Genomic DNA, 25,621 nt, shown 5'->3' with positions numbered 1-25,621 from the left:
TATGCTGGTGAATAGAAGTACTGCAGTTCATACAAAATGGGGTGGTTTAGTTTTCTGTTTGAAAGAAAAGAAATATGGTGGGTTAGTGATATGTATGGAGTTCAGAAGGATTAGAATATATACACAGATTTGAAGGTAAAAGTCACTTCGGTTCAATAAGTCATTTATAAATAGCTTTGAAATAAAATAATGATATTTTAGAAGCAAATGTTATGCATTTTGAAGAGGTAACTTTTAAAATACTTCAATAGTTTTCACATGATTAATCGTTTTCGACTTGAAACCTAATAGATGTTTTTTCTTTCCTTTTTAGAAATGTCAGAGGAAGCCATATTATGAACAATAAAGGAAATAGAAAGACAGACTTTGTTGCTCTAATTCTTTCCAGAATTATGTACAATTCTACTAATTTTATTGTTCTCCACCCACCCACTCCTCTTTTTATAGATGGTTATGGATTAATGTGCGAAAATGGAAATTTAATTTAGGTCTAAGCAAAGTATTTCCATGGAAATAACAGCATTGTTGATGTCCTTTGCTTTTGGAAATGTCCTAGAAAACACAATCCATCAATTTTTCATCTGTCTAGACACAGGCCAGAAATAATGATGATCTTTGCAAATGAGTGCAGTATTAATAGGAACCTTTGTACTTGGATTTTCATGATTATAAGCAGCTGCGATTTATAGGGGTGTGTGTCTCTGTATACAGATACGAATTTCCTGGTATTTAGAAATTTTTATTTTCCTATTTCAGTTTTTCTTACAATGGAGTAGATGTTCATCAAGCATAAAAGTTTCTATGGAAAGCTTTTAGTCTGCAAACCATTTGACATCATTTTTAGGTTTAGCCATTTATCTAGTACCACTCAGAAAAGTAAGAAGTACTGTGTAAGTGTGTATGATCTTCCGTGAGACTACTGGCTTTCTTGAGATTATTCATAATCAAAATTCTAAACAAGCTTAAATACTTGAAGAGTTACTTCTCCAGAAGGATACTTGAAAGATAAAGAAATATCATTCATAAGGTAAATTTTTCACTATATTTTCATAACACTGTGCGGACATACATAACTTTTTGCAGGTAGATGCATATTGATGGTTCTGGTGAAGCTAAGAAATCATAATGTGTCTTGGCTAAAAGCATGTGAGCATTCAACATGCTTCTGCTTGTTTCTCTTGGGTATTTCCAAATGGCAAAACCAACACAGAAAATGTAAACACACTGTAATCTGGTATAATCACTTGTATTTATCTATTGATAAAAATATTCAAAATTCTCATTGTGCTAACGTTGTTTTGCATTGTCTACACTAATGAGTGCAAAACTGTTGGACCAAAGACTGTTAAGCTTTTTTTAAAACATGATAGGAGGTAAGGCATTCCCTTAAATGTCAATGGATATAAAACACTGCAAAGCTTTTATAAATTACAGTTTTTACTGATGAGGCACATGCACATTGCTGCTCAATTTATTTACTCAAGAGACCAATTTATCTCACTACCTTGGCGCTAACTGTTTCCATTGTCATCCAGGTCTACTCTGACCAAGCAACTGTGACAAGCTGTTTGTTGAACTGTAAAAGGGCATTGTCTGACTCTAAACAATGGCTTTATCTAATTATGAAATCCCATACATCATTTTAGTCCTTTGTTGCTGGTTATACAAACACGGTTTTCATGTTATTAAAATAATTTGTCTGGGTACACTGTCCTACAGTGAAAGACACTTTACCTTGTAACTTTATAAACTTGTAGCCTACATCTAAAGAGAACTGACTGTAATGTTCTGACTGAGGCTTGTTTGGCACTATGAATACTTGAGAAAGGACAAAAAGAGAGAATTGTTTATAAAGGAAAATATAAGAGAGGTGGAATAACTGGACAAAATTCATTGCTTATGCTTGAAATAAATCTTGTGTTATCAAAATGAACTCTTAAAAATAACATGTATATAAGTACAGGTGTGCTTATGGAAAGCAAAATTGAATCCTTGAGAAAGAAGTTAGCTTTCTGGCTTTGGAACTAGTAGCAAAAAATAATGAATAGACCCACTTGAAAAACTCTCCATTGTCCCCACTGCTTTGTGTCAGAAGACAACTGAATGCAATCAAAGCTTTTTGTCTTCAGCTGTCAGTAAGTCAGCTTCTCTAAGAGGGCTTTATACAATAATCAGAGAAAGAATTCAGAGGTTCTGCTTTTCTGTGTTACTATGATTTTTTTTTTTTTTGACATGAGAAAACTAGCCCAAAATTAACAAACAGTTTTGATACTCTAGTGCATATATAAAGAAAAAGAGTTAAGGCTCTGTATGTAAAAGAATTGAAGCAGACTAATGTATTAGTGTTATATTAACATATATGCAACATTTGTGAGTGAGGCCAAATCTCCTTTCCTGTAAGGACTTACACAAATGGTGATGTTTGTAAACAAAATTTCCTTAATTTATCTTTATCACTGAAAACTTTCCCTATTTTTTTTTCGAGGCATTGCTTAATGATCTTGTGTAATTGGTTTCACATGTTAAATCCCTATTGGTGGTTTCACTGTGATTTTCTTATGAAATATGAAGCTCTTTAAATTTTAATCATGAATTAATATTAATTTAATCAAGTATTTTAATATTAAAGCTATTAATATTTCATCTTCTACATGGTTATGTGGGTTTTTGAAAGCTATTCCAGTGTTTTCTGACAAACTACTCTGTTATACAAAGCCTATTTTGACATCTCTTTGCTCACGTGGTTCCTGTGTGGTAGCTGGGCTGCCTGGGTCACCAGTTATTTTTATTCAGCCTCTGGAGTGAATGCAAATGAGATGCAGGACGCGGAGAGGCTAAAGCAAGTTTACTGAGTCTGATAGAATCCGTATATCCTTGTGCCTGGCTAGAATATACTTGAAAGGAGCCCAGCACGATTCCGCAGGTTAATCTCTGTTTGCAGCAGGGTTTGACTCGTACCAAACCTGGCACGCTTCGGCACCTGCGGGCTGTCACTGACAAGGGGCTGCGAGGAGATGGACTGCCGCCGACCGGCTCTAAATGAGCCAGTTGCATGGAGCTGATAAAACCGGAGATTTACTGAAGTAGACAGGCCTGTGCTAAAACGAGCTCCTCTCCCCATTGAAACCCTGCCTGTCACTTCAATCAGCCATCTGCCCTGTCAGGAGCTGGCAGCACCCAGCTGGGGATGGCACCACGGGGTGGTGGCCGTCCCCTGCTCTCAGGGCCTGTGGTGCTGGGGCTTGGTGCAGCCTGGGCCTGGCCGAGGGGGCGATTGGCGGTAGCGGTAAAGCAATGCTGTGTTGTCTGGGTGGTCTGTGCTGCCTCCTGTGTCGTGATACAGCCTCTCCCTTAAGAGCTTCCAATATTGCAGAATTGCCACAAAGGACCCGAGTAAAGGTAGATGCAGGGATTGATGCGTGGGTAGAGAGAAACTCGGTTTGGATAGGAGATCAGAAAGTGTAAATATAAAAATAGTTTTGCCTGTATTATATGGTGTTGAAAAACTCTGTTTGGGATTGCTCATAGATATGATGTCACTTTAGACCCTGAGCTGATGGCAGAGCTGAAACTTGTATTACAGCTAACACTAGAGTTGAACCTCATTGAAGGTGGTGGCTATGACAGTTGTTGAAGATAACAACTACCTTGCCTTACGTATAAATGTAAAAGACAGTGACAGTGTTTGGTGGAATCCCCAGGTGAAGCCCCAGCTTCCCACAGTACTGGCCAGTTGCTGGGCTATGTAACGTCAGGTTTCATTTCTACACCAACACAGGAACTTGGAGTTAGATAGATCTGTGGCAGTGTTTGATAACTGAGAGCAAGCACTGGACTGGGCTGTGAGGAGTCCCGGAGCCAGGCAGCGTGGCTCTCATTGAAAACCCAGCAGAAAGGTATGCGAGAGGTAGAGAGTGGGCTTGGAACAACAAGCAAAGAGAAGAAATGGGCTCTGTCTGCATTCAGAAAGCAGGGCAACATCTATGCTAATTGTGGAAGAACTGCTGCAGCAATGAAATGCAGCCTGTAGGTTTTCTCTCAGCAGAAACAGCATGCAACAAGCCAGTACAGGACAGCTGCTCTAGATGAAATACTGGCTGAGTGCTGGTGTCAGTGGGTGACGTGTTTACGTTTTTATCCTTACTGAGTTCAGCTTTTCCATCTCTATTATTTTTATTCCTGTATGGAGCTGTTGCTCTAAATACATATCAGAATGCTATAATAACATACCAAAGCAGCAATCAAGTAGTGAATTTTGATATAGCAGAGGATTCAGAGTAGACTTTTTAAAAGCAAATTTGGAAATTTCAGTTTCCTGTTCTCTGTACTTTACATTTAAAAAATCAAGATCTTTAGGGATACAAAGATGATAATGAGAAATTGTGAAAATGTATGCAAAATAGCTTTGACCCTAGAAACCCACAGCAGACAGATGTACTTTGCAGAGCCAAAACTAGTCTATTGAATCACGCAAGCAACATAAAGTTAGCTAAAGCATTAATTAAGTACAGTCGTCTTAAAAGTAGAATTCATGCTTCATTTTGGCAAGATGCCCACAAGAAAAAGATAGATCTGTCATGGTCTTTGCAGACTGCCGTAATTAAGGTTTGAAATACTTCTTGGTCTAAAACAAGGATAGTTCAGACAGAGCTAACTGTTTAAACAATGTCCCTTATGAACTGACATTGCTCCTCCATTTCAGACTGACATGCTTTACTATTTTTTTTTCTTATGGGCTTCTGTGCAAAATGTTCAGGAAGAAAAGAAATTAGGAAATAGTCATCAACACTTTTTTTTATTAGAAGCTCAGAGGCTAGAAAACAATTATATGGAGTAGCCAGAACATTCTGTGTGTAGGTAGTGCAGAAGGTAGGAAATTAAATTTTATACCTCAGAGTAGTTAGAAAAAAGGTTATCTGTCTGGAGGTTTTGTTCTTTTCTGTCTGTGAACATGTGGTTCTATTGATGTTAATTGGATCCAAACATCTTCAGACTTTAAGGATTTAAAATTTATTTCCAAATCTTGTGTCTCGGCTCACATCCAAACTTGCAAGTTCTGGAGGAGAGATGTCTATCACTGCTTCAGTCAAACTGTTTTAGGATTTTGATTAGCGAGTAAATATAAAGTGAAAGGTCAAGTTGATTGCACGCGCCTCTGACTTAAATAGGATAAGCGCATCATATGGGCATGTAGTCTCCCAGTATAATTTTGGATAACGTGTTATCTTTTTAGATCTCTTAACTCATATAACCTATTTTCCATTTAGAAAGCTTAGTCTAATTTTAAGGATGTAAGGTATTCAGGGGCCCAAGATCGTCAACCTTTTTGTAGTGCCCTATTATTCTGTTATATTTCTAGTGTAATCCAATACTCGTCTCAGAAAAGTCTGCCCTCTGGCACAGTCCTTCCACTGTCATAACAGTTTAGTTTTCTGTGATCTCAGTGGTATTTAACAATAAGGTCTGAACTGCATGTTTAGTGGAAGCTGTGGGAACATGGATGTCAAGTCCATTAATCATGGATTTAAAAAAAAAAGAAAAAAAAAAGGCTCGACTGTCAGCCAAGGATTAGCTGTGCCCCCACTGCAAAACCTATTCAAACAACTCACCGATTAGGTCAGCTTGTCCCTCTGCCCTGAGATTTTTGTACTTTTTAACAGAAACTGGCAGTTGCAGCTATAATCTTTACAGTACTCGAGGTTGTGTATAGATATGCGATTGGAAGACCATAGGCTACTTCTAGTTCCCCAATGTCAGGTTGACACAATTGCATAAAATCAATACAAAATGGCATGTTCTGAGAACCAGACGAAAGCATGAGTTGTAATGGCTTCAGGAGTACTTCAATATCTGCTTAAAAGTACGTTGCTGTAACTCAGCAGTTCATTTTTGGTCTGACTTCATTTGGAAAGTAAATATTAACTGTATATATTTATCAAAAGATAAATGACAATTATTAACCTGTTTTCTAAATATTGTACTGAAAAGATGATGTTTTTGCAGTGATGACATCTTGACACTGACGTGTCTGAGCTGCACTCAAGGAAATATAACATGCTACAGAAATGTTGTGTGTTGTAGTTTGGCTGGTGAAATCGAGCAGTGTCCCTTTTGGTGGTGGCTGGTGAATTATCTCTGTCTTTTGAGTGAAGTTTGATGATGATTTGTGGTGGGTGAGTTCTACTCTTTACCTGGGTAAAGATGGCACAAAAATGTCTCAGAGTGCTCTGCTGTGGAAAAACATTTTATTTTCCTCTACTGCAGCTCTCAGTCAATGTGGCTGTTCTGCATGGTTAACAACATAGCTCCAGAATCCTATTATTATGCAAAGTAATTTCAAATTATTTCACAACTAAATTGCTCAGACTCTGTTGGATTTCCTGACTTTCTGGAGTTATCTTGAATTCTCAGAACCATTTGGCCCTATTCTTTTTCATTTGCAGAATTATGTATAATATGGAAATCAGTGTTAATTGTTTCTCTAGCCACTATTGTCACCACTAGCCAAAACTGATGCTGTAAATCCGTGTCTTATTAGCAATTCTGCTCCAGAGCCGCACCCTTAGTGTGGTGCTGTGCTGTGCCTCTGGCATTTTTGTCAGCCATCTGACTCCAGGCTGCCCGGGAGCTCGGCGTGGAGGCAGAGTGAGGGTGGCGTGCCCTCATCCCGGTGTTACGGGCAATAGCATGCTCTTATTGCCTGCTGGCTATCTGGGCTTTCAGGGTCTTCTTAGGGCGCTTGCCTTGAACCATATGGCATTAATTGCTGGCCTGGCAGCTTCTGTCCCATTCACCTGCTGCAATGGCTCCCTGCCATTGGGAGCGCGTTGCTTGCTCCTGGCCCTTGCTTGGGAACTAGCTCTGGAGCGGGGTGTCAGGCTGGGCTGCGGGATGCGTGCCTGAGGAGCAGCTCTCTGTGGCTTTTGGAGGAGCACCGAGAAGGGCTTTGGTTTGGTTTCATCCTCTTGGTATAAAACGCTTTTAAGGTGTGCTCTTGGGTTTGCAGTTTGACACCTTAACATTTGTATTTAAAATTTAATTATGCATTTACTAAAAGGTTGAGGCAGAGTAGAAAAATGCAAAATGAGAACTGGAATTAAATGCCAGGCTAAGGTTTTTTGGACTTCAGGGTCTGCAAAACTTGGCGTACCTAGAATATGGCCTTAAAATGTATAGTAGCCTTAATGAGTTCCTGATACATCTGTGTTCCTGAAGCTCTTGAGAAAGCAAATCATTTTTCATTTTTGTTAGATAATAAATAATAGGCCAAGCAGAGCAAATTCTGAAATTTGATATTTTTCAAAGAACCATATATATATAGTAAAATGATGACAATGGAACTTGTTTATTAAACTAATGTAGTGATTTTATCACTTCATTCTTGGTATCTTAGTACCTGATATTAGACTGGTATGGTTGCCATGGTAACTGAACACACTGTTCCTTTCATTTGACCTTAAGTTCAAGCCCTGCTGTTGCAGTAGAAATGCCAAGAACACCTCCACTTTTATTAAAAACAAAACTATCAAATACATGCAAAGAGAAAAATGGGCAAAAAGAAAGGACAATGTGACATTACACTCTGAAGCCAAAGAGGAGAAGAGCCTGCTTTCAATTAAATAAGTGACCAAGAAATAGCTAACTGTTAGAACATGGTATCAAAATACATATCTTGTCCTTACATTTAATTATGTTTAGATTGATTTGCTACATTACATTTGCTATTCAGTGTAGAAGGGGCTATGCTCTAACAACTCACCCTTATTCATTTGCTTTTAGAACTGGTCGGACTTACTCTCAGAAGAGCAGCGTTGACCTGCTCGGTTCCATGTACCGACCAGCTGCAAGGCAGAAAATGGTTGAGGAGGTCAGAGAAGATTCAAACTAGGGTCCAGACGGATGTGAGCTCCTTTGGCTGGTGATTGGGGGCTCCTGTGTTGGCACCATCCCCATTGGTCACCCCACATGACTTTGGGGTCAGTGACTTTTGAGGCTCCGATCCACATCCAAATGGAGACAGTTTGGTTGTGGATGGAGCCGTGAAAATAGGGAAATTCTGGATATTGCTGTGGGAGATAAGAGAGTACCAGGAGTCATGGCTGTGTTGTCTCCTGGCACCCTCCTGAATTCTGAAATAAACCTGTATCCTGGCATGCTGTAGTCCATAACTTCAGGTAAAATTAATCGAGATGAACCCTTCATGAAACACTTTGTCTCTAAAGATTGAGTGAGTAACTTCATCTGTGTAGGAAATCCAGTAAATGAGCAAAACACAGACACACTAGTATACAAACACAGGCACACCTGATTTATTTTCAATTTTTGAGGTGGCTTTTGTCTGACCCTAACTTAAGGTTAGTAAGAAAACTTGTTTATTAAAATTGGGTCAGATTCTTTCTTTCCGAAGACCAGATCACCAGTGACACAGCTGTCTGTCATTTCTTGTTTCCTACAGTTTGCTCTAGCAAGAAAAGGTATAAAAGCAGAGGCTTTTAGTACTTGCACAATATTTGAATGAGGGAAAATTAATGGAAAAAGACAAAAGTTAAGGATATGTGGGTACAAACTAAATGACGAAAAATTGCTATTGGTAACAAGTGTAAAAGGGAATGAGATAAAACTTTATGAGTACAAAGAAAACAAGAAAATGATTAAAAAAAAGTTTGCTACCTAATGGGAAAGCAAACAAGTAATGTTTGACAAAGAAAATAATGAAATGCTTAATAGTTACTGTGCATCCTTTTCAACTATACAGGGTTAATATTGACGGGCTGTTTAATGCAATGAATCAATGAGGAGAGATGAGAAGGTAGGAAGAACCATCTCAGATGGTTCAGCATTTCAGCATACTCTGAAAATGTGAGTGTTAGACTGGTGGAGCTTGAAAACACACCTTGCTGAAGGAAGCAGCAATGTTGCTGTAATCTTTGGAGAGATTATGGAGAAAAAATAAGTTTGTGATATGGTGGAAAGGGGAAACTGGACATGCTTTTCTGCCTTTGTCTGCATGTACTGTGCTAGTTTTTGCATCTTTTTTGCAACTTCAAGGAGGTCCTTGGAGCAGAAATACTTCATAAACCCTCAGTGATCTGGTCTAGGTTTGCAACATCCAAGAAACAACTAAAATAACCATCTTACAACCTCTCACAATTTTTCATCTATGATAATGACTTTTAAGGAAAAAAGGGGGTTCAAGACTCAAACTGATTGTCTGGCAGGTCTATAGTAATGCAGAAATGCAATCTAGATGAGCTTTCAATCATAAATGATTTAGTGGTTCAGTTTTTCATGCTGCTGTGGATTGCAAGTACGGATCCCACATTTCCTTGTTTTTGAGACTTGCAGATACGTTGGAATATAATCAAAAGGTAAGAGTTGCTAGTTTACTGTTGCATTTCCTTTAAAACAAAATGACAAGAAGAATTTTGAATTCATGAAGAATTATCACTGCCTTCATAGTGTAAAATGTGGATACAAATTAGTTTGCAAATATGATTCTAACATTCATAGTTTTCAGTTGAAGCAAATGTGAATAAAGTATAAATAAGCTGATTGTCAGTGTTCCTCTCAACAGAAGCGATGTAATGTGAATTCTGATCTCATGGGAAAATAGATCAAAAACAAAACACAAGAAGCACAAGCACTTGAAGGTACTGTTCTGATGGTAGATCAGCTTGGTTTGGTTTGCAAGGCAGTGGATTCTTTGGCAAAGCTAAAATATCCCAATGAAGATCTTTGTCCATTAGTGTTATAGCTATGACACAAACTTACATGTTATTTTACAGCAGCAAACAAAAGAATATGATTAGAATACTAGTGTGAAACCAAAATGCTTACTCAGGCTCGGATGCTTCTGATATATATATATATATATATATATATATTCTGAGATTATATATATATATATATATATATATTAATAGTCAACTCATCCATTTATAAAAGTGAGCCACAGATCTCATCTGATGACCTAGACTTGTTTAACCCTTTCCAAAATAGGATCGACACCTACTATCATGATGCAGCTTCCTTGCTGTGTAGCTTTGGGGTCGTGGGATTTGCGGGTCAAAGCCCTTGGGCACATGGCACGTAGACAAGCATGGGGATCCACTCTTTTTCCTCAAATAACATATGCTGGTATTAAAAAAAAAAAATAATATCAAAACAGATCTTCCCCTTCTCCTCCAACTCTTTCATGTTGTTTTACAGCCGAGGAGTCTGGCACAACCCTGCTGCTCTTTCAGAAGTGCCTTCAAGAATTATTTAAGCACTTTTCCTCAGAGTAGTACATACATGACCCTGCAGGTCTCCAATCTGTCAAAACCAAAAGCTTCAACGTTTTTGTCTGTCCATCACAGCATGGGTTTAATTGTGAAAGATCTTCCCTAAAAATGCATGGGGCACTATTCCTTTCAGTATGGTGTAGCAGAGGCTGTAAGTGTCCCTGTCCCACTTACTACCCTCCGCATTTAAGTACTGTTTTGCAAAAGGTGCATAATGGCTTTACGTGTTCATTGGAGGAAACATCCTCTGTTGGGAACTCAAGATAATATTCTTTCCTAAGTCGTAAACTGTAACCTGATGGTGTTGGCTGAGTAAAGTGGTATCTTAATTATTTATTTCAAAGTTATAATTGACCCTGAACAAAAAGTTAAGCTGTGTAATAATATTGGTTGTATTTTTAGTTAAGCTTTTGAACTTGGTTAAGGCGAATAACATAGAATGCATATTTTTCCTCTTGGTGATTCCTTGTCTATTGGTAGGTGGTTTTTTTTCCTGCTTCTAATTTTTTCTTAATACTAGATTTCTGCAGTAATTAGCGATTTTGTTTCTGTCACTCTTGTCCAAAGCATCTTTACAGTTGGAACGAGAAGAAATTTAATTGAAGCAGCTATTAAAAAGGGAGAAAAGAATTCCTCAGAAATGCTAGCTAAATGACAGTTTTCTCAGGGAAAAATATCAAACGAAATTTTTTGATAGCAAATTTCATTTTTCATTCTTATCTTTTAACTGTTAATTGCACAATTCAGTTAGAATCTTCTTGCACTAGTAATATGGTACTTTTTCCAATGCATGTATTGTACGTAAATGCTTAAGACAGTTATACTTCATATTTATTCTGCAGATTAGATTTCTGATTTTTATTTAATGCAACGAGAGTTTAACCTAGAAGATACCATCACCCTTATTAATAGCATAGTACATGGCTACTAGGAGTAATGCATGATTAAAAAGTATCCAAAGAATGAAATTAATAACTCAGAATATTTAAATCTGCTTTTACAGGAAAAGCTGTCTTGGTTCTAAGTTGCATTTTTATTGTTATTTTTTATTGTCACTTGTAATATCAGTGACAATTCTGGGCAGAAAGAATCTCAGAAGTTTCAAGCTTAATGTAGTTTCATGTAGTTTAAACTTTTTTTTTTTTGGCTTCAGTTGTTCCCCTATGTGATACTTGCAAAAGTGACAGCAGCCTGCAACATTCAATAATAGTACTCCCTTCTAAGCACTATGTGCAAGAAAATTAGGATATTCTAATATTCTAGAAACATAAAAGCATATTTATCAATATATATTTCATATTATCCATTTATTCATGTTAAAGGTAATCCAGGTAAAAGCATGTTATGCTTAGGTATGTTCTATGTACCTACTTAGGTACTTAGGAACGTAAAGTTTGGACTTGTTCTTTCTCTTGAGCCTGCCTCTTTTGAGGTCTGCTTAACAAGAGCATATCTAATTGAGTTCTTCATGATTTCACTGTGAAAACAGGGAAAAAAAATATATTTCAACCCAACTTTAACTCTAGTTCATGTATTAGCCTAATGAAAATTAAATTAAGTCTTGGAACTGTGAGTACAAATAAATTCTGGAGTGAGCAGCAAATGCTTTGTAGTATGTCAGTGTTCAACAGATCTCTAATATTAATGGTGAAAATCCAATTATTCATTAAAATGACTCTTCACAGCTCTGAATTATTTCTGTGGATGCAGTGTAAGCTGGGGTGGAGCCCAGACCCTCTGGCCCAGTCCCCCCAGGCCACGTGCACTGGAGCCGATCCTTGGTAGCTCCGTGGGGCATTGTATGAGTTGTTGGGAGGCGTTAGGCAGGAGTACCAGAAATGTGTTGGTTCTTCCATTTCCTTCTCATTTAGTTATCTGATCAATCAGTGGGCTGACAGCATATCAGGTGGGGGACTCGAATCAAATAATTCCTCAGCAGTTGTGAATATTTTTCATGTGCCCTCTGGGCATGGGTCAGGCTTGCTCTGCCCAGCTCCCAGCCCCAGCTGCAGGAAGCAGTGTGCCCACGGAGCCTTCTGAAAGGGGGAAAGTGGGGATTTAATTGGAGAGGGTGATCCCTGCTACAGCTCTTGATTATCAGCAGCCATTGTATCCTAAAAATAACGAGTAATAGGATGGTGCTGTTAGTGATGGCACCTCGGCTGGTGGGTAGCATATTGGACAGGAGTTTCTCTCTGAACACCATTGTTCATCTTTTCATTGGAATGTGCTTTATTAAGGAATATATTGCAATTTGCTTTCAGCATTGAAGATCCTCTTAAATTCTAGAGAAGCCACTATAAGTTGTGCTGGGAACTTTAGTATAGCTGTTAAAGTCGGTGGCAGCTGTCAGCCTCACAGTTTGGGAACTTTTTTGATGGCGAACATACCTTGAAAGCGTTCTGCGTGCACAGCTCAAAATATTAACTCTGCTCCTAGGAAAGTGTAGACGAGGACGGTGAAGTTGCCAGCTGTCATTTTATTTCAGTGTGCATTTATTTATTTATTTATTAAGTTACCCTGTTGTCATCATGCAAGTGTAGCGGTGGGTGGAATGGTGGCTTGTTTTTAGCTGCTGATTGGTGTCAGGGCTGCATCTGGAGTTTTAAAATAGTCTTCCTGGTGCTGACGGAAAGATTTTACCCATCACAACCATCTGACATCCTTTTAAACATGGCTTGTATTTGCTGTCATGTCACATCTGTGAGAACAAATCCTAGGTTATTGTATCGCAATTAGGCAGGTGTATTGTGGCCATGAGATTATACTCATGGCAGATCTCAAAAAGGTAATGTGGAATTTTGCTCTTAAGACTAATAAAAATCAATGCCTCTATTATTACCATTTGCATTTTCTGTGTCTCAAGCCTCAGGATGAGAATTCTATAATAAAAATTGGCTGTTGGATGTTTGGGGAAATGAAATGAAAGCTAAAATAACAAGAATATAATGGTAGAGAAGTTTAAAAGCCTTTCTTCTTAAGGAAATGAGGCTGGGATGACTGCATTGTTAGTGTGTCTTAATAACCTCTGATGTGGCTGGCCAATTTAGCCAAATTTGACAGGTGGAGAGAGAGCTCAAAGGTGTTGAGTTTCTAGAAGTTTTGTAAGAATTAGAGTCTGGAGGGAAGAGAAAGAGATACATTTGTACCCTCGCTGCAGGAAGAGCTGCAGGTTGATCTCCGTTAATGATTAGGCCTTGGAGAACTGGCAGACAGGAGCTCTGCCAAGACCGGAGCTGAGACATTTTACCTGACCTTGCTTTCTTATCCATCATCTCTAGGGAATGTCCCAAACCAACACAAGGAGGAGAAGAGAAGCAAGTTGCATGGGGAATACTTTGATGTGAGGACAAAGTTGCCCAGTAAGGGGGAGAGGGTGCTATGTGCCAATCCCCAAATCAGGAACATGATACTGAAGTTTTTAATATCTGTTTTGCCTGATCTGTTACCTATAGCATAAGTTTTGGAACATTTTTTTTTTTTTTTTTTTTTTTTTTGGTGTGTGTGTGTGAGCATGATTCTCCTGGCCCATCTCCAGTGGATCAGGTTGGGCTGGGTTGAGAGAATTCCCCTGTGATGGAAGGCTGTTTTGTGGGAATCACTGCACTGTAGCTCACAGTGCTCTCTGTAGTGTTGCTGAAGGTCCTGGGCTGTGGGGGCTGCGTTGCCCACCCCCTCCATCCCCCAGGGTTGCTGCCTGAAAGTATTGGATTCAACTGTAGGGGCTGGCTGGGAAAGCTTCACTTTCCACTGCTGTATGAAAACCTATCAGGTAGTTTATTATTCTTGATTTTCCTCTCTTGCTTTTATTAAAATAGGAATCGTGAAATGACTGCCACAGAGTATTTCATAAGTCTTGGCTCCTTAATGGATCCCCACATAATTTTGATATACATCCTCTTGGGTTTGGCAACTGTAAAACAACTACTATAGCTTTCACTGTGGCAGCTTTTCTGCAGAATCTGTTCCATAAAATGGCATGTTAAAGGTCTTCAAATGTTTCCTTATTGTTGCAGGCTTGCAAGGCACCACCCTGAATTGTTTATTATACTTCTGCTCTTTCTTACTCTCCTTAAAGAGCGTATTTTTTATTAGGTCTTGTTCCTCAAGGACAGATCCACTGTACGAGGCTTGTTACGCTCTTAATGGGCTTTCCTGTCACTTAATCTTGTACACGGGCCATGGAACTTCAGGAATCTCTGAGACTTAATGTTATTTAAAAAGTGCCTCCTGCTTCTTCTCTAATTAATTGCAATCAGAAAGGCTAGTTGGTGGACACATGGTGTCGCAGCTTCTGTGAAATACTGCCTGATGGCTATAAACATTGCCATATGTTCTCTGTGAAATATTGCCATAATCACTGGCAACAGGAGCAGCTGATAGGAGATGAAGGATTAGTTCTTCTCCTTTTTCTGCTTTACTTTCAAAATCTGTGAAATATTTCCCGATCACCTTAGTGGCTTTTTAGTTGCTGTAGTTATAGTGGGTTTATTTTCTTGTAAAGTATTATTGAAGTAACTTTTTGGCTTTTTTATATTATGGCTGCCAGCATTTGCTTTACATAACATGACCATTTGCTAAAGCCACTAGTTAATCAAAGTAAGCAGCTAGTTTAAAATGATTTTTTTTTTTTTAATTAAACAATATAGTTTTGCTATAAAGCTAAATAGTTCAGAAATTAATAAGAATTCTCAAACTTGACAGTCAATGAGCTATAGCTTTTATCTAATTAGGAAGTTTCTGTTCTTCATTGTGTAATATAGGTAGAAGGATAATTTGGGGGGCGAACTGTTAACCGGTGCTTTTGATTGTGAAGAAGTGGAATCTTCAAAGCTGTGATCTTAACTAACACTTATTTATTTATTTATTTATTTATTTATTTGCCTTTCAAACGAGGTGGCTGCTTCAGTTTGTGGCAACATCTGCCAGCATTAGTAAATAATGCTGTTTCCTGTGCTCATACAGCTTCGATAGCAGTAGCCTAGTAAGAAATAATATCTTTCAGTAAAACAGTGTATTTCAGATTGTTCATCAGTGTTTCTAAGAAGCTTTCCTTTGTATGTTTTGCCTCTGACATTAAGTTTTTAACACTTTGGCCTCCATTATAAGGAGGCCATTCATTAGAAGCAGCAATCCTCCAATTACTACAACACAGCTAGAAGCCTCAAAAGACTGCTTCCACAATAAGTGTGATTCAATAAGAGAAAGGCAGTGCATTAAGCATGTAAAGTGTTTTTGTGTCTCTGGTTAGAAGCATAGGGCTCTCATGGAGGTAAGCAAACAGAATTGATTCTGCTCCTTTTATTAGAATTGGTTTCTTTTAAGCACTGCTTTTCTGTCTCAAATTACTAATTCTAATAGGGTATTTGCTAGCTCCAAGAAAAAATTTGTTTTATTAAAGCAACAAATGGTTTTACATGCCCCTCTATACTTTGGGAGTTGTGGGCTATTGAAGCAAGTTCTGTCTTACATGCACAGCTCAGGCTGTTAAACTGTACACAGGTGATTGATCTCTTTAATAAAGCCCTGTTCTTTAGTAAGGAAAGAGTGATAAAGATAAACAAATGTACTCGTTTGTCCAGTGCTTTGGAGATTACAGTAACATGAGGACATCAAGAATGCCATTTTAATGAATAAGGTAGATGAAACGCATCAATTTGGACTTCATTTTAAGCATGTCTAGAAACCAATACGCTTTAAGTTAATTTGATCCATGCTTTTCATTCGTTTGTAACACCACGTGCATTTTAACAGAAAACGTTTCATACTTTAGCAAAGACAAGACCTGGCAGGTAGAAGACTGGCACTTTCTGCACGGATATTGAGCGACAACTTTGTAAGCCCACTCTCCTGCAGCTCACTGCAGCTCTGATCCTGCCGTGTGTCGATGGACACATGTCACGAGCACGCCTGAGGGGGGCTGACTCTGGATCTGGGTGTGGGGAGGGATAGCTAGCGAGCTGCCCTGGAAATATAAGGCTATACAGATCACTGTGGTCCTAACGCCAAAAATTGTCTGCTGTGTGTGTACTGGGTTTGGTTGTTCATTTGTACTGATGTTTTTCAGGAATAACTCTGCTGATGCCGACAGTTACACTGTTTTTTTATTTTTTTATTTTTTTTAAGACAAGTGTGAGAGAAGAATCAAGCCTTCGTTTCTTTTGCTGTTCACTAAAAAGCATTCTTTCCATGGCAACCCCTGTTTCCATGGTACATACTGTATTGCCCTTCAGAGAAGCTTTATTAAGAGACATATACACACACATGCTGTCATGTGAATGTGGTCGCATTTTATAGCACTCTAAAGGAAAACTACAGTAAATTGTCTTTTTTTTTTTTTTTTTTTTTTTTTTCCCAAGTTGTAGTGCTTTTTTCATTATACAGTGTCATGAAGGATTATTGCTGCCACTGTTTGGTAGTGTCATGGGAATGTAATAAAACATGGTTCTCTGTACTATTGTTAGAAGGATATTCTTCAAACTGCTGTATTTACCAGTACATTAAGATCATTGTTTTCTAAACTCTTGTGAAAGTTGGCATAGAAAGTAATCAACCCCCTTTTATTACTTTAAAAATAAATATATAGTGAAGATTTTTACTCTTCGGTTCAGTGTGGGAAATAATAGAGATATTAGTGAATTCATAGGCTAATCTTCATTTTAAAAAGAAGGAGCGAACCCACAGAAAAATTGTGGCTTTTTCTCCATAATGATACCTATTAGAAACTACTTTGAAAGAATGTTTAAAATTAACTAAATTTACAAAAGCAAGACATTGTACTCTCGTTTTTGACTGCAAAGTTGGAGCTGTAAAGCTCTATTAAAAGTTACGTCATTAACTTTACCTTTAGCAAGTTTGTTATAATCACCCTTTTAGATTTTTCTACCCACTACCATTTTGAGCTGTAATGGTATAAATACATAAAAAATACAGTCTTCAGATACGCAAAGACATCATTCAAGTATGTGTTGATAGGCAATGTGGCTCTTTTTTTTTTTTTTTTTTTTTTTTCCCCATGAATCTGTTTATTTAGTGTCTGCTTTTCAAATATTCTGTTCCAGACCTGAATTAGAAGATCCACCCAAAGTGGAGTAAACCTAAAACATACCCATTTTCAAACAAGATTGCTGCCTCATAGAAAAAGCTCTTAATTTCAAAAATGCCATTATAAAATTCTTGCAAGTATATTAGAGCTAATCCTTCTCTAAGTGGAAGGAAAGAAACCTTGCCTGTCATCTGAGCTTGTAAAGTAGGATTGTCCTTTCCAGACAGCTTCTGTGGTGTCTCTTTCTTTCATTTGGTCACAAAAATCATAATTATTGAAGTAATATTTGAGTTCATATGGAAAAAATTACACCAAAAAGTTTGGAGAGTCTGAAGGATTCACCACATGAAAGAAGAAATGTAGCTAATAGCTGTGACTGCTGGTGAGGCTGGAAAAATTCAAGTAAGGTGATGAAATGTCAGGAACTTATTTTGAGCACTTACATGTAACCTTCAAAGTTCAGTTTATTAGTCAGTAGACTGAAAGCTTGTATATAAATTAGAGGCTTTTATTCTTCTTTCAGATGTGATCGTTTTCCTTTCATTGGGAACAGAGCCCCTTAGCAGGGGCTTCATAAACATCTCTTTGTAAGATTTATGGTTTAGTTTCAGATTAATTTTTTTTTTTTTGATACAATTGAAAGTGTCATTTTAATAAACAATTTATTCCTTTTACCAAACAGCCTTGGATTGATGTTTGTGGAAGTGCTGGGAAAATAAGGAAGGAACAAAAGAAGAATTTTACTTTGAAATCACTGAATACACCCATAGCTGCACTCTCTACTGTAAGACTGCAGTGGCGTGGCACCCAAATGAGCCATGGAAGTCAGTGATAACGCCCTTAGCCATAAAGCCATGCTTAATTCTATTTTTCCCTTTGTGAAGTCTAGGTTGACTGTCCTGAATGATCAAATGCGAGTAGATCTTACCAACAGTCCTCACTGCTGGTAAGTCAGATGCGTACCAAGCAATGTTACTACCTGGCTCCTCAGAAGGAGAAAAAATATTATTTGTCCGTGGGACAGTTGCTTGCTGTGTGCCACCCTGGGATGCATTGCCGTGTTAGTGCTAGTAACTGCAAGGCAGGAGTAGCGCAGCTCCTGAGGGACAGGGGCAGGAGGCAAAGAACTATCAACCAGCAGCCCACCTGGGAGGCTGGTGTACCTCATTGTTCTTCAGGATTGTGCTGTAGCAGAGCAGAACATTTTGGATAGTTTAGGAAAAGTTCAAAGCATCATTATGGCTGTTCCTCCAGATCTGCACAGCTCAGCAAGCCAGGCCTCCTGCCTGAGGATGCAATGCCTTGCAACACAGTGGCTGTCCTACCAAACGCTCAGGAGCCACAGTGAAGCCGTTGCAAGCTCAGTGCTTTCTGTGGCCTCCTCTGCGTATGTGGAAAGGCAAGGAGCCTGAAATGGTCTTATCCTGCCTCTGAAACCCAGGTGACCATTTGGTGAGGGGCCCTGTTGTAGGGCCTGTGCCAGGCTGCAGGCCTACGCTTAGGTTAAGGGCCTGGAGGTGCTGACAGGATTCACACAGACACTAGCACTTGCTTCTGACTAAAATCTGTAGAATTTGTGGAGAAAAATCCCGGAGTCTATGAGGGACTCTGCCATTGAGCTTAGACCACTGCCTGCTGATGTCCCAGTGTTCTCCTGCCTTAGCTCCCTGGGCTGCTGGGAAGGGCAGGTGTGTGGGCAGGGCCTGCCAGGCCTGTGAGGACATCCTATGGGGCCTACAGAACACACATACTTTTACTTCAAAGTAACATTTTTGCCAAGTAAATGCAGTATTCCTCAGGACTGTAAATACATCCCTGTGTAGTGTAATTAAGTAATGTGATAAACATTGTTCAAGCAGCTCGCTGTAAGCACAGAGCTGATGCACAGACAGGTGTCTTGCTCAGCATGGCTGTCAAGAGGACGGGACGAAGCCTTGCTGCGATGTCCTATCCTCCCATCCCTAAGGAGGTGCTCAGCCCTGCTGTGGCTGCCTGCCTGGCAGGCATTCCTCCTGTGGAGGCAGCCCTGTGCACCTCAGTGGTCATCTAGCTTGCAACAGAAACACACTCAATTCTGCATTGTAATGGTGCCTTAATGATGACCGAAATGTGTTTTGTAGTGGATGTTGACAACTAAATACTTACTCCATATATAGACATTCAGGTAATTGAAAATTGTTATAGCCTGGGTACAGTTTAGATGGCTAGAGAGTATCTTAGTATTGAAGGTTAAAATCAATAGAGTGTGTTCTGGTTATTTTTCAGATTTCTGTTGTATATTTAACATGGTATATTTGTATCATGGGCTCTCATTCCTGTAAATCTGAGCTCTCTTTCTTGAATGAACGAGGAGATAAACAATTGAGTTTGAAAGGTACTTTATGCAACAGAAAAGCAATTTTGTCCCTGGTTATCAAAGGGCAAGAAGCAAACTAACAACTGGATGCTCAGTGTTTATAACCCTTATGTTGCTGGTTTACCCTGCACCTTATAGGAGCTCTGTTTTTTGGCTGTGCATGTTCCCTGTGGCCAGGGGGCCCTGCTGCCCTGTGAAGGCGAGCTCCACTTGGCATAGGCTGCTGCTCTGAGTGTTCACTGGTTGAGGGGGTGCTGGCTGCTCTGGCTGCTGTTCAGACCTTTGTAACCTGTCTGGGAGGGTGTTGGAACCCAAGGAAAGCAAACGTGGCTGGGTTTGGCACAGACACTGTTTACGCTGGTAGTGTTTTAGCACCTTTGACTTTGTAGTTCTAGGAGACTTGAAAAAATAGTTAAAAAGTTATGACAGAAGCAATTGTTGAGATTGAAGTTGTCTGCCTAGCTGTGTGTCTCTGCAGTGGTGTAACTGAGCTGTGGCCTTGGATAGCATTTGATCCCAATAGCTGTGATTATACTTAGATGTATTTAATAACAGTAGTTAGTTAGTTGAAGTGTTTCATACTTTAACCTTAGACTTCTATTAAAAACAAAAACAAAACTTAATGCTAGGAAGCTTGGAATTGGGGAAATAATACTTAAAGTAGGACCTGGATGTGCAGATATTTGTGGAGGCCTGGAATAACAAGAAAAGCTATTTAAGGACCAATCTGAGAGAGAAAATAACATAATTGTCAGCAATATAGCTTTACCCAGACAGTGGTCCAAAGCAAAGTAACATTTTACTTGAGAACTTGAGATTTTTCCATCTGCCCTTTGCACTGGGGTTTCAGTTCCATGTGTTTTGAGAGGCCTGTCCTACAAGGATATCTGAAGCCCAGTGGCTGGCAAAGGCGCTGAAGCTGGGACCTGGTTGTGCTCAGCCAAGGGACGCTGCAAACTTGAATTTAAAAATTAAAATTTAAACTCTTTGTAAAAAACAAACAAACAAAAAAAAAAACATTATTAGAGCATTTTTTTTTTTATTACTTTATTTTGATTCTGCAAGAGTACTTTCCAAAGTCATAGAATCGTAGAAACACAAGGTTGGAAAGGACCTACAAGATCTCTAGTCCATTTCCCCTATCACCACTACTACCCACTAAGCTACTAAATCATATCTCGTAGCACCTTCTCCAGGCACTTCTTGAACACTGCGAGGGACGGTGATTCCACCACCTCCCTGGGCAGGCCATTCCAGCACCTGGCCACTCTTTGAGAGAAAAAGTTTTTCCTGATATCTAATCTAACTCTCTCCAGGCACAACTTGTGGCCATTTCCTCAAGTCCTATCACTAGTTATCTGAGAGAAGAGGCCAACCACCTCCTCATCACAACCTCCCTTCAGGAAGTTGTAGAGTGCAATAATGTCTTCCCTGAGCATCCTCTTCTCCAGACTAAACAATCCCAGCTCCCTCAGCTGCTCCTCATTAGTCTTGTTGTGTTCCAGACCCCTCACCAGTTTTGTTGCCCTTCTCTGGACATTCTTCAGGGCCTCAATATCGTTCTTGTAGTGAGGGGCCCAAAACTGAACACAGTACTCGAGGTATGGCCTCACCAGAGCAGGGTACAGTGGGGTGATCACCTCCGCACTCTTGCTGGCTACACTATTACACTACTACTCTATACAGGCCAGGATGCCATTGGCCTTCTTAGCCACCTGGGCACACGACTAGCTCATGTTCAGCCCAGCATCGATCAAAACTCCCACGTCCTTTTTCTCTTCACAGTCTTCTAGCCACTCTGCCCCAAGCCTATAGCACTGAATAGGGTTGTTGTGGCCAAAGTGCAGGACCTGGCACTTGGCTTTGTTAAACCTCATCCCATTTGCCTCAGCCCAGCAGTGTAGCCTATCCACATCCCTCTGAAGGGCCACCCTACACTCAGGCAGATTGACACTACGTCCCAACTTGGTGTCATCTGCAAACTTACTGAGGGTACACTCAATCCCCTCATCTAGGTCATCAATAAAGATATTAAACAATGTAGGCCCCAGTACCGACCCCTGGGGGATGCCACTTGTAATGGGATGCCAGTTGGACTTAACTCCATTAACCACAACCTGCTGGGCACGGCCCTCCAGCCAGGTCTTTACCCAGAGAAGAGTATACCTGTCCAGGCCACGGGCAGCCAGTTTACCCAGGAGAATACTGTGAGAGTCCATGTCAAAGGCTTTGCTGAAGTCAAAGTAGACTACATCAGAAGGAGATGAGGTTGGATAAGCATGACCAGCCTTTCATGAACCCGTGCTGGCTGGGCCTGATCCCTTGGATGCCATGCAAGTGCCGTGTGATCTCACCCAAGATCATTTGATCCATAACTTTCCCTGGAACTGAGGTCAGGCTGACAGGCCTGTAGTTCCCCAGGTCCCCTTACGGCCCTTCTGGCAGATGGGAGTCACATCAGCAGTCTGTATAATTCGTATCAGTAGTTGTTTCTTGACTGAAACATTACAAAAATTGAAAGCAAAACAAACAAAAGACAAAATAACAACAACAAAAAAGAATCTAAGTAGAATTACACTAGATACTTATGTCAGCTTTTTTAATAGGAGTGAAAAACTTTTTCTTATGAGCTGTGTGCTCTCAATAACAGAAGGTTTTTCACACCAGCTTCCCTTTTATTTAAAGGACAGCTTTCAAAATGTTAGCAACAAGTATTACCCATGTCTCTTTTCTCCAGTGTCAGCAACAGTGACACAGAAAAGAAAAATTAACAAAATTCAAAACTGCCTAGCAGTAAGTACTAAGGTAATAATATCTTGAAATCAGTTGTCTCAGACACAGTTCAGATACCTGTTTGAAGGTGAAGAAAAAATATTTTTATTTCTATAGTCATGATCAGTTAAAGCTGGTAAATCACACTTCTTTGTACAGCTACTTCACATAGTACTCTAGGCTCAAGTTTATCTTATTTTGGGCTGTTTTGTTAGTGGAGTTTTACCTGTGTGAGGACAGTGTTTAATTTGATTTCCATCTTTTCTTTGAAGAGGAGTAATAGATGGTTTTATACTTTATTTTCAAGTCCTAATCAGTTTTAGAGACTACTGAGAGTAAAGTAAACTTCTAGAAATGAAATTGTGTGTATGAGCAAATTTGAAATTGAGATCTACAAAGTCAATGGAACCTGCATGTGTTGAGATTCATGTAGACTGTGACAGGTTTAGTTTGATGGTTTTTATGTATTTCATTATGAGATTACAGCTTCTTCCTGATCTCTTTTTTGGGTAATGGATGCTAGGAAAATGCAAGCACAATACTATATGCTAAATATACTTTTTTTTTTTTTTTTTTTTTTTTAATAATTCTTTATCTAGTTATAATATTTTAGAGATTTTGTTAATATATGAAGATACTGGAACTGGGGTAGTACCAGAGGGCTCTTAGGATGCATCTGCATCAAACTATGGAGCTGCTATGTGTGAGAAGTGGTACTAGAGCAGGTCCTACAGAGATGCAGGTTCGTGTTTGGTAAACAATAATTACTAGCATTGCCTCAGCTTACAGCTCTGAACTAGTTAACAGGGCAAATTCCCTCAGTGTTCTGTGGCAAAGGTTTTGGGTATTTTTCAAAGAAAATGAATGCACTTTGCTTATCCTTTGTCAATGGTAGTTACAAATAGAACTACAATTTCATGTAATAGCTATAAACCATTACTCTAATGGTTTGACAAATACCTGTGAGGATAGACTGCAATATTTCATCTGAGAAAGGGCTGAATATTAAATAAATGTAACCTCCCATTGGGTCTTGCCTTAACCTCCTACTGGTTTTGGAAGGTGAATTTAAGAGCTGAAAGCATTTTAGATTAAATGTTAGGGGAAAGGTTCAGTAAGACCTAGACAGCAGATTAGCACTTTGTGCTTGTAATAACAGTCCTTTCCCTCTTCCCATTATCTCTTCACACACATCATTGCAAAGTACTGAATTTAACTTGAGACAGGTGTACAGTTGACTTGTACTGATCATCTAATAGATATTGTTGTGGACAATTAATGATATTTTTCTCCCCCCCTTTTATTTTTTTTAATACTATTTATGATGTATAAGACTAAGAGTTGGGATTTTCCTATTAACTATATAAACCAAACTTTTCAGTTCAGTCTTTAAGCCCAGTATCTCAGAGGGAAGGTTCTCAAGTCATGATAGCTTTTGCTTTAAAAGCTAGAAATAATGAGTTGTTTTTAATGTTTAATGTGGGATGGTATTAATGGAAGTAGATCAGGAGGTTTTAAACCATTTAAAGACTCTTTCCCAATCCAGAGGAAACACTTCCTATAAATTCTTCTTCTTACTGAAAAATGTTTGTGGCATTTGTTGATCTCAATTGGAGAGAGCGAGATAATACCAGTGTGAAATACTTCCGTGCCATTATGAAAAGAAATGAATTACTGACCATAGTAAGAGTATATTTTAAATGGTAGCAATATAGTATGGAAATACTTAAAGGCATATGCAGAGAGACTTTAGAATAATTCCCGATCATTTTAGTAACAGCAATAGTAAAGCAGCAATTGGAATAACAAACCCTTTAATTTTAAGGTGGGAAAGAGAAAAACATTAGAAGCTGTATGTAATGTCCCTTTTCATTCTATATTTTTATTTTCTGTCAGGAGAAAGCTATTTTGAAAGGATTATTCAGGTTGTAATTATTAGAGCAGACAGCCAATGAAAAGGCTATTTGTCTTTCTAGAAAAATGATGGTTATCAATTATGTCATAGAGAACAACTTAAAATATTTTGAAGTTGTTCAGGTGCTTTTCTGCAATCAAAGTTCAATAAGTAATGAAATGAACCCACAAACCAAACTGATAAGCAAATCTCTATCATTGAAACTAAATTGCTACTGTCAAAGTACTTGTTCACCTGCTAAAACCTCTGTTTTTCATTCTTCCGAGATGTTACAGTACCTGGCTTGTGCCTGTGACATCTTTTACAAGTTAGTTGACTTCTAAAATGCTTTGATAGATACAAACAGATCTAATGAGCAGATAACATACAAATTATCCTCTGTCTCTGAGTGAAAGATGTGTAACTATAGAGAAGCATGTAGATGTTCTCGCCGTTGAACTATCCTGGATCAAGCAGGTAGCCAGCTTGTTCTGCAGATGGATCAGCAGGCAGAGCAGGATGGTTCTGGTGCCCAGGTGCTTCAGCGTGTTTTTGTTCTTGAGTTGAGCCAGAAACCAATCTTTTGTAAAAAGGGAAAGCAATAATGAGTCGCTCACAGATGTCTCAAACACAATTAGAAGCTAAATGTCTTCCTACAGTAGCAATAATAATATCGCATTAAGGGTTGAAGGCCATCAACCCAGTCAAATGTGATTAAAAACAAACAAACACACACAAAAAAAAAATTACACTTTTATGGTCTATGTATTATTTATTACTTTGCAGTTGCACCAATGTTGGGCTAAATGCTTTCCTGTAAATGCTTTCCTGCAGCCATAATATTCTGACCTCAGCAAGGAGTGCCTAATTTGACAGGTGGTAGTTGTTGAGGAAGGAGTGCAGGATGCAGGTGAGGTTGTACTGGTGAAGTGATGAATATTACTTACATTACTTACGGATGGGATCCACCCAAGGGTACTGAGGGAACTGGCAGAGGAGCTGGCCAAGCCACTATCCATCATTTATCAGCAGTCCTGGCTATCGGGGGAGGTCCCAGTTGACTGGTGGCTAGCAAATGTGACGCCCATCTACAAGAAGGGCCGGAGGGCAGACCCGGGAAACTACAGGCCTGTCAGTTTGACCTCAGTGCCAGGAAAGCTCATGGAGCAGATCCTCCTGAGAGTCATCACGCAGCATTTGCAGGGCAAGCAGGCGATCAGGCCCAGTCAGCATGGCTTTATGAAAGGCAGGTCATGCCTGACGAACCTGAT

Source organism: Netta rufina (assembly GCF_964035555.1).
Source record: "Netta rufina genome assembly, chromosome: 8".
NCBI lineage: Eukaryota > Metazoa > Chordata > Aves > Anseriformes > Anatidae > Netta > Netta rufina.
This window is presented reverse-complemented; position numbering follows the sequence as displayed.